This window comes from Lithobates pipiens, unplaced genomic scaffold (genome assembly GCF_037356315.1).
Source record: "Lithobates pipiens isolate NorthernLeopardFrog02 unplaced genomic scaffold, aLitPip1_a1.2 Scaffold_19, whole genome shotgun sequence".
In the NCBI taxonomy this organism is placed as follows: domain Eukaryota; kingdom Metazoa; phylum Chordata; class Amphibia; order Anura; family Ranidae; genus Lithobates; species Lithobates pipiens.
Window position 1 is genome coordinate 225,186,358 of NW_027507764.1, and position 18,282 is coordinate 225,204,639.

Genomic DNA, 18,282 nt, shown 5'->3' on the forward strand with positions numbered 1-18,282 from the left:
CCTGTTGCAGTGTCTTATTCTGTAATCCTTTTTGGTTAATCCAATAAAAACATTGAAAGTAAGAAAGGAAAATGAATACAGCCATTACTTCTAAGTATTGGTAAGCTGCAATATAATAATGTTTGTTTTTGAGTTTAAAGAGATACCAAAGGCAATTTTTTTTTAAAATCACAAATGTGTCATACTTGCCTGCCTTGTGCAAGGGTTTTGCTCCTCCCCCCTGCTGAGTGCCCCCATAGCTAGTAACTGGCTATGGGGGCACTCATGTGTGCTCACTCTGGAGCATAGAGCGGGGCTGGAGCCTGCCACCTACTCCCTGCTCACTGGTTGTGATTGACAGCAGTGTCAATGACTTTCACTGCTGTGTCTGAGCCAATTAAGAGAGAGAAACCAGAGAGATCCTTGGTTCTCCTGCACATTGCTAGATCAAGATTGGGCTCCGGTAAACTGTATCTCAGGTAGCTGCATACTGATGTTTTTTTTACCTTCATGCATGAAAAACCCTCAGCCTTTAGAATCACTTTAACCACTTGCTGACTGCCCACAGAATATTTACTGTGGGCGGTTGCAATGGACAGGCTGGATGATGTACGTGTACAGGTCATTCAACCTGTTCTGGATTAGGGGCACATGCAGCATGCTGGTCCCATGACCACTGTGTCCACCTGCTATACTTTTTTGCATACAGTGTTGCATGATGACGCAATTGCTAGTTAAAGGATCACATTGCTGAATAGCAAAAAAATTGCCTGGTCATGAAGGGGATAAAACTTTCCAGACCTGAGGTGGTTAACATTGCTTTAACATGAACACAGGTTCACTTTAACTAAGTTTGACTTTGCTGCTTTTCACCTCACACTTTATTAATTCAGACAAGAAGTGAGTACTGTGGATTGCTTTTCAAAGTGGCAGCAATGCCATTGCCTGTGCGAATGAGCCTTAAGGCTGGATTCACACTTAAGCATTTTTAGTGTTTTTTGCATTTTGCAGATTTGCACTACAGAAATGTGTTCCATAGGAAACCATGGTAAATGGACTCCAGTGCAAATCTGGAAAATGCCAAAGAGCACTAAAAATGCATAGGTGTGAATCCAGCCTAATAGTATATTCAAAAGATGTGCATTTTTTTTCTAAAGCCCCGTACACACGAGAGGACTTATGTCCGACAGACTTCCGAAGCAGTTCCGTCGGAGTTCTGCCGGAGTTCCGACGGAGTTCTGACGGACTTTTCGGCGGAGCGGACTTGGCCACACACAATCACACTAAACTCCGACGGATTCGAACGTGATGACGTACGACTGGATTTGAATACGGAAGTTCATAGCCAGTAGCCAATAGCTGCCCTAGCGTCGGTTTTAGTCCGTCGGAATAGCATACACACGAGCGGAGTTTTCGAAGGGACCGGGTCCGGCGGAGTTCCGTCGGGAAAATTTGAAGCATGTTCCATATTCTAAAGTCCTTCGGACTTTGGCGAGTCAAAAGTTCGTTGCAGCCCACACACGATCGAATAGTCTGACGGACTCAGTCCGTCGGACTTTGGATGTTGAAAAGTCCGCTCGTGTGTACGCGGCATAATAGTTTTACATAATGTAGCAGCATCAATACACGTAGGACACCTGACATTTGAGGCAATTTATTCTTCCAAAGCAAATACACTTTTGCAAACTGGTACTGATTAGTATTCTAATGTTTCTCTTCTCCCTCAGTTTTTCTCCATCACTCAGCTAATGAGACCCCAAAGCTGATGGAGAGAGGCAAGGAAGGGTCAACAAAGGATGATATGCAGGCAACTGACATCCTCCTTATCAACTGATGATGTCATTGGTTGTTAGGAGGTTGGCAGCTAGAAGGTTGTAATGGTGTACAATGAAAACCTGTGGCTTTGTGCAATTAAAAGGCAGGTTCTATCCACCCACTGGCTTGTGGGGCAATTTTTTGGTGTTTTGCCAAGGCACCTCTAAAGAAACCTCAAGGCACCCAGGGTGCCTGGGCACCCTGGCTAAAAAAGGCCAGTCTAGAGCCATTTTTTCCTGTGTATAATTTGTTGATTGAATTTTAACAATTAGCATACATAAGTACCTAGAGGCATTTTTTAAGCTCAGCGTTTAGAGGCAGAAAAAAAAACATTCTAATTTGCTTATTTGAGAGCTCATTTCTGCCAAGAGCATTTTTTTAGCTAGTGTGCATGGAGCCTAAAAATTGATCTCTGTGCCAATCATTTAATAAATGATTCCAAGTGTCATGATCAAGAAACAAGTAATGTATGCCTATTTTTCGAACAGCTTTTTCAGATATATGTTTTTTAATGCCTCATTCACACTGCCACAGAGGGGCCTGAGCCAAGGAGTAATAAATGTTTACACACAGCTGCAGCCAGCAACCTGTGCAAATCAATGACAGGCTGATACCACCGCAGTTCAGATGTAAATGTTTGGATGCGCAAATTATCATTTTTGTCATTGGTATAAGACTAATGGGCCGTACACACGATCTGAAAATCAGGTGAAAAATACCGCTTTCGATGCGATCTTACCATAATTGGATCATTAGTACAGAGCCTTTCAGAGCCAATCATGACAGTTCATCTGATATTGTTCGAGCGGACAAGCATGAAAATTTTCTTCGTACGATACCAGATCGTACGATTTTCTTTTAATCAGTACAGTTGTCGTCCAAAAATACAATACAAATACATTACAACACATGACATCACTTCCAATTTTTTTTTCTGTCGTACAAGAATTTTCGTGACTTAGTAGTTTAGTCTATTCAATTTCTACTTGCGACTCTTAAGCAAAAAAAGTTGTACAATCTGTCATACGATATTCTGATCGTGTGTACGGGCCATTATGTAGAGTCAGCAAGCAAAGGTTTTACTTCAGAAATTTACAAACAAAGAGGCTGAGAGCAATAAAATGTGCTCTTCTGAGTTAAGACTACATACTTGAATAGAATATATTTTTTTTAAACCAGAGTTTAGTGTCATGTTAAATGCACACATAATCTTATGGGAAGATTTTTATTGAAATAAATTGGTGATAGGGTCTCTTTGAAGGAAGGAAGCAACATCCCAAGACTTCATCTTCTTTTAGGATGTTTAGAAGAGGAGACAAATAAATTAATGACTAGTTTAGGAGCATACAGTACATACAAATCTATAAACATATAAAGAACTGCTGAAAGGAAGAACACATCTTATGGTTTTGTGGATGTAAATAAAACAACAGTGTTTATTTTTATATTATCTTAAAGACCTTAACTTTTACCGGTTCTCACAGTGGCTCATCTTGCACCTATTTTGGAAACAAAGAAGACATTGTGCAGAATATAGCCAGCTTATAGCAGTTGCACCTGTTCTCCGCGGTTCATGAGTTTTTAGCGTCCACCAAATTTAGAACTAATATGTCAGCTTCCACTTAAGGACAAGGGTGTAACACTTGTAACAGTTGGTTACTAGCCTCAACAGCTGTTCTAATGTAGAACAAGTTGCAAGAAGTTTGAATATATTTGTTTATTAGTTTATAATGATACTACATTTATTATATGATGATGATAGACTAATGCCACGTACACACGACTGGACCTTCCGGCAGAAAAGGTCAGATGGTCTTCCCAACGGACTTTCGACGGAGTTACGAAGGACTTTTGAACGACCAGCTTGCCCACACACGAACTGACTAAAGTCCGTTCCAATTCCGTTCATTTTGAACGTGATGACGTACGACGGGACTAGAAAAGGAAGCTTAATAGCCAGTAGCCAATAGCTGCCATTTGCGTTGTATTTGGTCTGTCGGACCAGCATACAGATGAACGGTTTTCCCGATAGGAATTGAGTCCATCGGACAGATTTGAAACATGTTCTATTTCTAGGTCCATCTGAATTTTTTAAAGAAGAACAATCGGACTATCCCACACGATCGGAATATCCGACGGAATGATTTTGTCTGACCTATTCTGCCAGAAAGTCCAGTCGTGTGTATGTGGCATAACATGTGCAATCTAAAAGTGTTTTTTGTAATTTTAGAGAGAGCAGAGAAGACAAAATCCGATCCACTGGGAAGATTTTCCCTCACCTCCAGCTCTGGTGACAACATTTTCATAAGAATAAGAAGAGAGGGGAAATCACCAACAGAGACACATTAGCCCTGACAGTATCTCTCCTACCTCCTACCTACTTTTAACATGGAACTCTGTTTTCTGAGTTCTGTAGATAAAGTGTATCTAAGCCTAAAAATTTAAAATGTAGTATATTACAGTTTACAAATTCTTTTTTTTTGACTTGGTGATCCTACAGGTACTATACACCATGTTCTAGGGATGATAGTAGCATCTTCATCATAGGACATGAAAAGTGTTAGGAATACAGAACACCTTCCCCTCTTTTCCATATCTTAGGAGGAGGTGTTCTGTAGTCCCAGCATACTTCCTGATATGCAGGACACAGGACAGCACTTGTAATCATGGAAATAACACACTTCATAACCAGTGGCGGCTGGTGCTCAAATTTTTTTTTTGGGGGGGGGCAAACAAACTGAAAAATTCTTAAAAATGCTGAAACAAAAATCAAATGCAGCCACTAAGCTCATCATATGCAGCCACTGTGCCCCATGAAAAGCAGCCACTGTGCCCATCAAATGCAACCACTGTGCCCATGAAATGCAGCCTCTGTGCCCATCATATGCAGCCACTGTGCCCCCCTGCCCGCTCACTGTCTGACCGGTACTTACCCCATCTTGGTGGTGGGTCAGGTAGCAGGTGACAGTGGCGAGCTGTGGGACGGGTAGCGCGGGTCAGGAGATGGTCACTGTGTCCTCCTGGCCAATGGGATTGCCTGTGCCTTCAGCCAATCAGTAGACAGGTAATAGACCTGCACCTCCACCTGATTGGTGGAGAGGTGGTTCAATGTTAGAAATATTCATTTGCTTTTCTAATACGCTTGGGTGTCCACCTTTTTTGAAGCCTATGGCTCTAATCAGATGCTTAAAAAAACAACACCCTGCCGCTGGAATTCAGGCTCCCGGCATCCTTGAAAGGCGCCAGATGCTTGAATAGGGGGTGGCTAGTGGCCATAGATAGATTCATGCTATGCCATGCAATGCATGAATATATCCATTTGTCATATTGAGGGCGGTGTGACAGATGGTTTTCTTTGGAGTGGAGATCTGGATCTAATATTGTACATTTCCTGTCCCCTCATGTCTAGACTTTTTTCTCTGTTGCATCTATAGGGGTACCTTGTTGTTATACAGGCTTAATTCAAACATTACCTTTGTTCTTCTCAAATACATGATGGATTGAGTAGACTAGTAGTTTATACAGGAAAGAAACACTGGTTCTTCACCAGTCTTTGGGTGCCTGGCACCACCATGTTGACTGTGTGAAGCCAGCTGTGGTGTCCCGTGTCCACAGCTGGCTGTCCACTGCACATGCTTGAGCTGCACTGTCCTATCTAAATTATCCCGCAGCATCCTGAGAACTGTGATGTGTCTCAGGAGATTGTGGGCGGAGGGCGAACTTTTGCGACAATTGCCTAGGCGATTCCAAGCAGAAGTGGGAGTGGGTAGCTGTCAAAATTAGGTACCTGCTCCCCAAAAATATGTTTGCAGTAAGAAAGTAGACAAGCAGAGCTTTTGTTTTTAGGTGAAGTATTGCTTCTGCTCACTGCAAAGTATATTCAAAGTATATTCTCATGGGCAATAAGTTTAAAGGCTAAAAATAAAACCTATGTGGCTCACAGCCAAAGTTAAAATGGCTATAAATAATTAAAAAAAAGAGCTCTTAAAAATATAAAAATTAAGGAACGATATCATTGTTTAAATGTTTCAAAGAATATAACAGAATATGTAAAAAGGAAATCAAGGACGGAAAAAATTCAAAACGAACGACAGATTGCAAAAGATAGTAGGACAAACCCCTAAACATTCTTCAAATATATTAATAGTAAAAAGGTCAGGTCTGAGCATATAGGCCTTTTACAAAATAATCTAGAGTAGGTGACTGGGGACAAAGAGAAGGAAAATGTATTAAATACTTTCTCTAGCTCTGTGTATATAAAAGAGCATGGGGGAGCTCATATCCATAATGTAGATGGTATTAACATATCCCCAAATGATTCACAATGACTCAAAAGTGATATGGTCCAGAAATATATAGACGGAATAAAGGTGGATAAAGCACCTGGACCAGATGGCATCCACCCACAGATCCTAAAAGAATTGAGCTCTGTCATTTCAAGGCAATTTTTTCTAATATTTAGGGACTCGTTAATGACTGGAATGGTACCACGGATTCGCGCAGGGCCAATGTGGTGCCCATATTTAAAAAGGGATGAAAGTCTTTACCAAGTAATTATAGACCTGTTCGTTTAACTTCTATAGTCGGGAAGATACTGCCGAATTTAATAAAAGACCACATAGATGAGTTCTTGCTGGAAAAAAATATTTTAAGCAACAGACAGCATGGATTCATGAAAGACAGAAGTATTCAAACAAACCTGATTTCTTTTTATGAGGAGGTAAATAAAACCTCGGACAGAGGGGTGTATGCTTTGCTTTGCTTTGCTTGGGTTTTTCGCATTCCTCTGGATCAACTGTGGGTGAAGGATTGTGTACATGGGATTGTATTTTTTTTTGGGTTGAACTAGATGGACTTTACATAGTGACTAACTGTGTAACTATGCCTTAAAAATTCTCACTGCTGTTTTAGAAAATACTGGATTATATTTGGATAATTTAATTGTCCAGGTGCAGGACTTTGTGCACCACATGAAAAGGCAAAATAGCAACAGGAGCTGGATTATAATATAAAATATGTATTTAAGACAATACAGTTATTTTATCATTTTATTTTATATTTAGGTCAGAGCGTTAGTGAATGGGTGAATTTAATAGAAATGTCCTGAACATGTAATTTAGGCTGTCATTGCCTTTTGAAACAGCTGAAAGAGAAATCTGGGAATAAAAAAACCCAAACATACATTGATCCAATGCTGCAGCTGTCCCCCAACTGGCTCTACACCTAGAATTGAGGAATTAAAGACATTGAGAACAGTGTTTTTTATTTATAGCAAGAAAGGTCATCTTATTTTACTCAAAATAATATTGTGATGGGATAATTATGACATATTCCCCATCTACTTACTTTATGTATTCATTTGAAATATGTATTTTTTTGAAGGAATCATTTTAAAATAATTTTACCAATAGACTGTAAAAACAGAAGGGGTCACTGACATTTAAAGTGATTGTAAAGGCTAATATATATACTTACCTGCTCTGTGCAAACATTTTGCAAAAACAGCCCTGACCCTCCTCTTCTCAGGTCCCCTGCCAGGGCTCCTGTCTCCTCCTCTTCTTGGTGTGCCACCAAAGGAAGCAATTTTCTATTGTGGCACACCTGTGTGTTTGTTCCAGAGCCATGCTGCCTGTGTCTATATACACAAACAGCGAGGCCCCACCCCTCTCTCTTTACAGGCTGTAATTATTGACAACAGAAAGAGCCAATGGTTCTTGCTGCTGTCTTTAAACCAGTGAGAGACAGCAGCTTGGTTGCACATTTAGCCCTTACAACCACTTTTTTTTTTTAATCAACAAAAGTTTTTATTGATGTGAACTTAAAGCGGAGGTCCACCCTAAAGTGGACCTCCGCTCATCGGAACCCTCCCCCCCTCCGGCGCCACAATTGGCACCTTTCAGGGGGGAGGGGGGTGCAGATACCTGTACAGTACAGGTATTCTGCACCCACTTCCGGGATAGCTCTCTGCGGAAAGGGGCGTATATTACGCCCCTTTCCGCAAGTGCCCGCCCCTTTCCACAAGTGCCCCGCTGCCTGCTGGGAAACACACAGATCCCAGAGGCAGCGGGGACTGTCCTTATTGCGCAGCGCGATTCGCGCATGCGCAGTAGGGAACCGGGAAATGAAGCCGAAAGGCTCCATTTCCTGATTCCCATACCCAAGATGGCGGCGGCAGCACCCGACATACGATCTACAGATCGGCTTCGGGTGCCGACATCGCGGGCGCGCTGGACAGATAAGTGTCACTATTTTAAAAGTCAGCAGCTGCAGTATTTGTAGCTGCTAGCTTTTAAAAAAAAAAAAACGCGGAGTCCCGTGGACTCCCGCTTTAAGGTACCATATAGAGTATTTACAGGGATATACAGTCAATGAACAGTAACATTTGTCACATTTCCAACAGTTTACAGAAATGTAACAGTGCATAGCCATTGACCTCTAACCCATACATTAAGAATCACTTCAATGGACCCGTCATCCTCACTGCTTCCTTATCTAAGGGGGCAGCGAACATGGTAACAAACATATCTGGCTTGAAGGAAACTAAAACATGTTCCAAAACAAAAAACTAAAATAAACTAACACAAAATAGCTCTCTCTAGTCGCAATGCCAATCCCGACAGTAAGAAGGGTATGTGTATTATAGTGTGTCTCATCAGGCGTACCTCGCCCAGTACTTTACCTTTTTCCTACCGTACTTTGCTTAAGTCCAATCAACCCATTAGCAATCTATCCAATGCCAGTTGTGGGGGCACCACATCTGGCGATCCCAACCAACACTGCCATATGCCATAGAACTTATTGGGAGATTTCCTGTGCTGATATGTATTTTTTTCCCTCACAAGGGTGTTGCTAACCTGCTGGATCCACTGTGTAACCCCCGGTGCATTGGTCGAGAGCCACAGATAGCCAACCAATTTTATGGCCAAAGAGAGGAGTCTCGTGAGCACGATGCACACCAAAGGGGTATACAGACCCTCATTGAAATTTGCCCAAGTGGCACGTCAGTGGGTCTACTGCCAACTGCACCTGGAAAACATTATTAATTTTGGCCACAACAGCATTCCAGTACCTCACCAATTTAGGGCATCTCCATAGCATATGGATTAGATCACCTGTGTGGGCCTGACATTTTGGACAGATAGGAGTGTCTCTCCTGCCCCACTTATGCAGCTGCTCAGGTGTGAGGTACACACGGTGTAATATAAACAAATGGGATAGCCTCTGAGTTGCAGACACAGACACCACCGGTCCCACCTCCAGAATCTGTTCCCACTGTTCACCATCAATAGGGCCGATATCTCTCTCCCACTTTTCTCTACATGGCAAAAGATCAGGAGCTTGTATGTACGAAAGTAGATGGGTATACAATCTAGAAATAGCCCCTTTCTTTTCAGGTTCGACAAATATAGAGTTCAGAAAAGCAGAGTCGTCCAAGCATAAGTCAGACTGTCTACCCTGCATTTCCACTGCATGTTTTAGTTGGATGTATTGGAAATAATGGCTACCAAGGAGCGGAAACTCCACCGACAGGAGAGGATATGGCTTTATCCTAGCTTCCTGTAAGATCTGACCTATAAACCTTATTCCTGCACTCCTCCAGACCGGATGCTTGGGGACCTTTGCCAAGTCTGGGTAGTGTCTGTTTCGCCAGATGGGAGTACAGCACATATAACCAGTCACTCCCAATGTACTCCTGACTCCACTCCATATTTTCCGCAACATTTGAGCTGTAGGGGAGCTAAATTGTATATTAGGGAATCCCATTTCCATGTGGGATAGAGCTGTGTATAGTCTCCTTAAGGGGTCCCTGCTTGTCGCTAAGTCCCAACCTGTAAAGTGTTGCAGTTGGGTCGCAAAATAGTACATCTGTGGGTGCAGAACAGCCATGCCACCCCGATCCTTAGGGTATTGTAAGGTAGTCAGCTTTATGCTTTAAGCTTTATGCGTGCCACCCCACCCTTCCAAATGAGGGCTCAGAAATGTGAGTCAATTCGCCGGAACCAATACTGTGGTATCCAGACTGTTATGCAGAATATACAACAGCTGCGGTGCCCAAAACATCTTAGTGAGGTTCACGCGCCCAGTCACCGAAAGTGGCAGCTTGCTCCAACTATTACAACCACTTTAAGTCTTTAAAATTCTTTATTCAAGTACATCAGAGTGTCAAAAATAATACCACACATTTTTTATTTATTTCTGACACTTTGATGCATCCCTGGGGGCTGTAGTTCTTCGGGCTATATACAAAATCCATAGATAGTGTCTCCCAGGCGTGAAAAAAGAGCTGGGTGGCTCTGAAACCCATAGCCACACCCATTTCCCCTGGCGCTGACGTCACTTCCGGTTGGTTCTGCTCTGCATTCCATGGGCCCTGATCCCTTCCTGCTTCCTGGTTGCCAAGACTGTTCTCTCTATCCGGCCAATGGTGGTGCCCCACATATCCTTGACAGTAGATACTGATTCCAGATGCAGAGTTTTCAGCTGCCAACGACCCATTTTTATATGGTTTCATCAATTCTATGAAAATTTTGGCAAAGATAATATACAGTATATATACATTTATATAGTGAGATTGGGGTAATTAAACTCAGGCAATAGTTACTTTAACAATGAGTTGCGCCAGTCCAAAACTGTATTTGGTAGGACATTGCAACACACGTTTAGATGCAAGTCCAAGTTCATACAGATACGTTTTCCCACACAGGGAAGTTCTCACCATTACTGCAACAACATAACATTCAGCCCACTGGCTCGCTTGTGGTAACTTTTATGTTCCGAGTACCTCTCCGGGGTCTTCCTGACCATCAAACACATCCCAGTGTTTAGGCACAGAAGCTGTATCTTAGCTCCTTAACTGTGCTTGTCCCTCCTGGACTCTCTCTAAGGCTCTGGCCTGGGTCTGTCCCAACATGGACAGCCTAGTGGCTCCTTTCACACACTGACCCCCCTGCTACAATATACGGTGGATATAAAAAGTCTATAAAATGACAGCTTTCTGTGATCTAAAAAAATTAAACAAAGATAAATCATTGCAGAACTTTTTACACCTTTAACGTGACCTATAAACTGTATAACTCAATTGAAAAATTGAAATCTGTTAGGTAGAGGGACATAAAAATAAAAAAATTAAAAAATAAAATAATATGGTTGCATAAGTTTGCACATTCTTAAACTAATTTTTTTGTCGAAGCACCTTTTGATTTTATTACAACACTTATGCCCCGTACACACGATCGGACATTCCGACTGCAAAATCCATCGGGTTTTTTCCGACGGATGTTGGCTCATACTTGTCTTGCATACATACGGTCGCACAAAGTTGACGGAAAATCCGATCGCTCAGAACGAGGTGACGTAAACCACGTATGACCGGACTATAAAGAGGGCAGGAGCCAATATCTTTCATTTCGTAATTTATTCTGAGCATGAGTGGCACTTTTTCCGTCGGAATTGTCTACACACGATCAGATTTTGTTGTCGGAAAATTCTAGATCCAGCTCTCAAACTTTGTGTGTCGGAAATTCCGACTGAAAAAGTCAGATGGAGCCCACACATGATCGGATTTTCCAACAACGCGATCTGATCGCACATTTTCCGTCGGAAAGTCCGACCATGTGTACAGGGCATTTTTGTTTTTTGTTTTTTTGGCTTTTTGGGTATTAGTCTATCAGCATGGCACATCTTGACTTGGCATATTTGCCAATTCTTTGCAAAAACACTACAAATCTGTCAGATTGCAAGGGCATCTCCTGTGCACAGCCCTCTTCAGATCACCCCACAGATTTTCAATTGGATTCAGATCTGGGCTCTGGCTGGGCCATTCAAAAACTTGAATCTTCTTCTGGTAAAGCCATATGTTTGTGAGTAGTATTTTTATCTTATTTTTAATAAATGAAACATTTAAAGAATGATTGCAGAAGGCTGGTGTCCCCTCTTTTTATTCTTGTTTCTCTGACTACTAGGATTTCCCTATCCTTGAGGGCAACAAGGTCTGAAGCATTTTCCAGCATGAACGTTTAGTCCACCTGGTAACTCACTTGTGTGCAGGAGGGTTTGTTTTTTCTGTTCTTTTGGTGATGTGCAGTGTTGTTTTTGTGCCAAACATATCTTTTGGAATTATGCCCAGAAAGTTCAATCTTGGTTTCATCAGACTATAACCCATTTTCCCACATCCTTCTGGGAGACTTCAGATGTGTTTTTGCAAAATTTAGCCGGGCTTGGATGTTTTTCTTCGTAAGGCTTCTGTCTTGCCATTCTACCCAGCCCAGACATAAGAAGAATATAGGAGATTGTTGTCACATGGACCAGACAGCCAGTACTTGCCAGATATTCCTGCAGCTTTAATGTTGCTGTAAGCCTCTTGGCAGCCTCCTGACCAGTTTTCTTCTCGTCTTATCATACATTTTGGAGGGACTTCTAGTTCTTGGTAATGTCACTGTTGTGTCATATTTTCTCCACTTGATGATGACTGTCTTCACTGTGTTCCATGGTATATCTAATGCCTTTGAAATTCTTTTGTACCCTTCTCCTAACTGATACCGTCTAACAATGAGATCCATCTGATGCTTTGGAAGCTCTCTACGGGCCATGGCTTTTTCTGTAGGATATGACTAATGCCCCGTACACACGATCCGAAAATCGTACGGGAAATACCGCTTTCGAATCGATCGTACGATAATCGGATCGTTAGTACAGAGCTTTCGAGAGCCGATTCGGACAGTTCATCCGATATTATTCTATCGGACAGGCACGGAATTTTTTTTCGTACGATGCCAGATCGTACGATTTTCGTTTAATCAGTACAGCTATCGTTCGAAAATGCAATACAAATGCATTACAACACATGACATCACTTCCGAATTTTTTTTCTGTCGTGCGGGAATTTTCGTGACTTTAGTAAACTCATCAGATTCGATCTGAGATTAGCATGCAATAAAAAACGGACGATCATTCGTCCGATAATCTCATCGTGTGTATGGGGCATAAGAAAATGTCAGGAAAAACCTATGAGAACAGCTTAACTTTATTTGGGGTTAATCAGAAGCACTTTAAATGATGGCAGGTGTTTACTGACTCCTATTTAACATGAGTTTAAATGTGATTGCTTAATTCTGAACACAGCTACATCCCCAGTTATAAGAGGGTGTGCACACTTATGCCACCACATAATTTTAGTTTTTTTATTTTTACTTCCCCCTTCTAAAAGATTTCAGTTTGTTTTTCAATTGAGTTGTACAGTTTATAGGTCATATTAAAGGTGGAAAAGTTCTGAAATTGTTTATTATTTATCTTTGTCTCATTTTTTCTACATCACTGAAACCTGACATTTTGACAGGGGTGTGTAAACTTTTTATATCCACTGTGTGTGTGTATATATATATATATATATATATATATATATATATATATATATATATATATATATATATATATATATATATATATTTCACTTGGGTGTGTACTCACATTTGTTGCCAGCAGTTTAGACATTAAAGTGGTTGTAAACCCTTTACAACCACTTTCACCTACAGTCTAGATTAAAGCTTATCTGTAGGTGCTGGTAATATCTCCTAAACCTACACGGTTTAGGAGATATTTACAATTCCCCGTACGATGAGTTGTTCTGCACATGCACCGATATATGCGGTGCATCTGCACTTTAGAAAGGGCACGCTGTGACTGGTGGCTCCCATGTGCGTGCACGGGAGTGATGTCACGTGGCTCCGGCCAGTCACAGAGCCGGACTTTGCGGCCCCGGAAGGAAGAGAGGCGAAGATGGACGCTTCCAGCCTAGGCTTCTGCATCAGGTAAGTGACACATAATGGGCTACTATCCGATAGTTGTCCATTATGCTTTACCTTTAGAGGGAAATAAAGAGGATGCACAACACATCAGGGTTTACTTCCTCTTTAATGGCTGTGTGTTGAGTTATTTTGAGAGGAAAGCAAATTTACACTGTTAAACAGGTTTTACACTCGCTACTTTACATTGTAGCAAAGTGTAATTTCTTAAGTGTTGTCACATGAAAAGATATAATAAAATATTTACAAAAATGTGAGGGGTGTACTCACTTTTACTTTTGAGATACTGTGCAGATATATATATATATATATATATATATATATATATATATATATATATATATATATATCCACTTCAGCGCAGCAATGTACCCGTATGTCGATGTAGTTTGAGTAGTTTTACTGGGATGCAGCATTATCTCAGTATCATTTGGGTATCATATGGGTTACCCCAATGTAAATGGCGCCATTTTTAAAGTTTAAAAACCATTTGATCTCACCGATCTTGGTGTGATCAAATGCTTTTTAGGGCAGAGGTGGTATCTTCCCAGATCCCTCCATAAAGAGTACCTGTCTCATGCCCATTGCTGTCAATAGGGGTGTTTATATCCCTTGTGAGAGCAATAAAAGTGATTACAATAAAAAAAGAAGAAATTAAGGTGACAGTGTAAAAATAAAAATAAACAGAAAAATGATTTTAAAAAATTTAAAGTGCCCCAGGCCCTCCCGTGCTTGCACACAAAGGCGAGTCCACGGATTGGTCCCGCACACACAAACAGCAATCGTCCCACGCATATGAGGTATCACCGTGAACATCAGATCATGGGTAGTAATTCTAGCACCAGGCCTCCTGTGTACATCTAAACTGGTAACCTGTAAAGTCTCAATGGCAGCTCAGATACACATTTGGGTACAGATCTTACTGAAGTAAGTACAAAATGACCATATTTCTGTGGCACAAACAAAAATCGGTGCAGAATTGGAAGAAGAGGTATACATGGGGTTCAACATAATAACAGATCCAAACAATAAGCATACTGTTGTACACAGAAGTAATGTGAATTGCTAAACACCACCAATAGAAACATAGTGTGAGTAAAGTCGTTCAGTAACAGTACTTACGGTATATAACAACAAACAGAAAAAAAAACTTTTCATGATAACAGTGCAAATGGACCATCTGTCTGACTTCTGGCAAATTAGGCAAAATATCTCATCGCCATTTGCTAAGAATTGTGAGATATATATTTACTGCCACAGTGAGGCATGCCCTAGGTAGATTATCTCATTTTAAACCCAGTAATGCCAATTGTGGGGAAGGAGTGATGTGGGTGCCCGCAATTGTAGAAAGAAACTGATCTTAAACTTTAATGGGCATTCCCTGTAAGGATCTAAAAGTACAATTAATTACTGGCTTCACGTGTGTTTATTCTTGTGTAATAGGAACCTCTGAAATCTTATCTGTAAAACAAAACATTTATAAAAAGATTTGCATGACCTAAAATGAGCTAAAAATCAACTGTCAATGCTTGGACATACTGTACTGTCCAGATTTGGTTTTGTACTGCATGAATTGTGGATCCAAGGCCTTGCTCGTATTTAGGGGAAAAGACTGCAGACATTCTCACATGCACAGTTACTTTGTCAGGATGCTTTGGCTGTGTATACTGTGAGGAAATTAAGTGTTTAAGAGGAATAAAGGAGCCCTTGTTTATGTAACAGGTGCTGAGGTGTGTTACCATCTTCCTTTCTGCAAAGGGAAAAGCTTTTCACATTTCATTTTGTTTTTCTAGTGTAGCTGCCAGTTCCTTCTTGGAGTTCCTTTCATAAATTTATGAATCGTCTTTTGAGTTCTGTGGTACAGGACCGGTTGAACTTAAAGTGCAAATCTGAAAAGTAGGAAGCAAGCTACCTTACAGGATGTTTGTTATACTTATATGCTTTTATTTTATGTCTGATGCTGCAGAGAATCTCAGTTCTACAACAGTTTTATTTTACTTATTTTAGACATGGTGGGCACCTGCCACGGAGATGCCAAGGTATATTCACAACCTTACATGATCCTGTAACAAAAAAAGAGCATTGTATATCTAATATGTGTCTTATTGTAGGCAGGCTCTTTACTCCTTACTTACACATTCTTGCATATCTCTTGCTTTGCTTTTTTGCAGCTGTAAATTTTGAGATATAACATTTTTTTTTTTTTTTTCCTTTTTCCAAGTTTATTAACTTTACAAATGATTTTTGCAACAAACCTAAAAAACACAAAACCACACATTTGCAATTGATCTACACAAACACATTTGAAATCTAACTAATGTCCCTGATGCTGACATTTTAGGACGAAAAAAAACTCTAGTGCTGCGAAAGTGATAATTTAGCAGCAATGTCATGTGTGTGTTTACAGGCATACCCCACTTTCAAGCACACAATGTGGTCCAGATCCCTTCCTTGGGCCTTCTTCATTCCATTCTCTTTATATGCTTTAGCCATCTTAAGCTATTAAAAAATGCCAATCACCACAATTTATAACTAGCTTTTAGGATGAAGCTGACCATAAACTAGTAGATTTACGAACAAACATTTGTATGAACATTTATATGAAAATTCTCAGTGCATTTAAAGACTTGACTAATGTTATTCAAAAGTACTTCATTATTTTGTTTGCCTTTAATATTTGATTTTGGAAACATACCGTGTTAGAATCTTTCCTTCCTGCTCCTTTGAATTTTCTTGTCACAATAGTCAAAAGGGAAGTCTAAGGCCGCGTACACACGGGCGGACTGTCTGGCCAACTAAGTCCGTCAGACAATCCGACAGACAGTCCGTCCTACTTTCGAATGAACGGACTTGACCACACACGATGAACAAACAGTCCGTTGAAAGCTTGCGCGATGACGTGTACAGCACGTACGTCGGGACTAGAAATCGGAAGTCCAATACACAGCAATGCAACCTTTCGCCGTGTAAATCCTTTCTGAGCATGCGCCATACTTAGTCCGTCCAACTAGCCTACTCACGAGCGGACTGTCCGCTGAAACCAAAGTTGGACGGACAATATTACGGAAATTCCGAAATACTTAGTCCGCCAGACTGCACGCTGAAAAAGTCCGCTGAAGCCCACACACGAGCGGACTGTCCGCTGAAATGTGTTTCGGCGGACTAAGTTGGACAGACAGTCCTCTCGTGTGTACGCGGCTTAAGTCTGATTTGAACCCACTAACGATTAAAAAAATCAAATAATCAATCTTAAAACTAAAAATTTGGAACAAAATTCTATTAGTGGCCAGCTTTTTGTGTACATTAAAGGGCATGGCACAGAACAAACAAAACATAGTATTTCCCATCAAACTTACCAGTTAGCCAGTAAAATTGCACTGCTCAACAATTTAATTCAAAACAGATTTTAGATGCACAATGTTTGTAAATACATAAATGTGGAAGCCACAATGCCTCGTCAAGGCCCCTCTGTAAAGTGTGATCCTAACTCTATTCTACAGTATGTGAGCCTTCATGTTGAGAATATATAGCTATGAATCTTTTTTCTTAACTTATACTTTTTAGTCACTATTCTTACATTGTGCTCCATAATCCACAGCACATCCCATTCACATAGTTAAAGCTTTTTCTCATCCACTTGTATTAAAATACTTGTGTTACTGGTCATCTAAATATAGCTTTAAAAAGTTTTATCATCAGAAATTTGGACACTACGTTTATAATCAAGTACACTGCAGAGCCATTTCTATGTTCTTTTTTTATTGTAGATTTAATTTGTTGTAATAATAGATTTAAATATTTAAATATAAGTTAATATGGAACAATTGCTGTGAGTTAAAGTGGTTGTAACACTAAAAAAAGTCTTTCACTGGCAGTCCCTCTTCTTTATTTAGCAATAACTCACTCTCCACGTGTTTATTTAAAAAGATGCCTCTAAATACCTTTTCCAGAGATCTTATGGCAGGTCACTTGACTCCTGGCTGCTCTGCTACTATGATCCAGGGCTACAGTGGGAGGAGCCGAAATCGCCCTCTGGCGTCGGCAAGGAATTTTGTGACCGCCATGCTGGCCGCTGGCACCTCCCAGTGTAGCCTTGCATCATAGTTACATAGTAGGTGAGGTTGAAAAAAGACACAAGTCCATCCTATGTGAAATCGTAGTAGCAGAGCAGCCAGGAGTCACGTGAGGATCTCTGCCAAAGGGTATTTAGAGGTATCTTTTTAAACAAACACTTGGAGAGTGAGTTATTGCCAGTTAAAGGAGGGGGGCTGGCAGGATATTTTTTAAGTTTTATATTATGAAAAGCAACAGGAGGGGAGGTGGAGACAAATACACAGAGATGGGAGCTGACAGGCAGGGAAGAGGTGAGGAGGACAGAGGAGAGACTGGATGATGGAGGCACGTAAGCTGATCACTGTAGTCAGGGCTCAGCAGCCATGATTATCGTGGTCAGCTCACAGAGGGGGAGTGGCAGGATCAGCCAGGTTTTTAACAGCTTAGAGAGGGGCAGATTAGACTGTTTAATTTGTTATAAGGGAACAGAATCTTTTTTTTTTTTTTTTTTTTTTTTTAGGGTTTTTTATGGTGTGAATTGCACTAGTATCCCATTGGTGTGGTAAAAAGTGCTCAGGTGTTTTGTTTTGTGATGTGTTATGTTTTTCCTTCTTTTTCCAATGGTTTTACACCT

At 40.8% G+C, this 18,282-nt stretch overlaps 1 protein-coding gene across 2 annotated transcripts in view; it reads left to right on the forward strand.

The window, feature by feature from the left end:
• Positions 1-18,282, forward strand: part of COBL (cordon-bleu WH2 repeat protein) — a 494,130-nt gene that overhangs the window by 14,848 nt on the left and 461,000 nt on the right. The gene's annotated exons all lie outside the window — the stretch shown is intronic.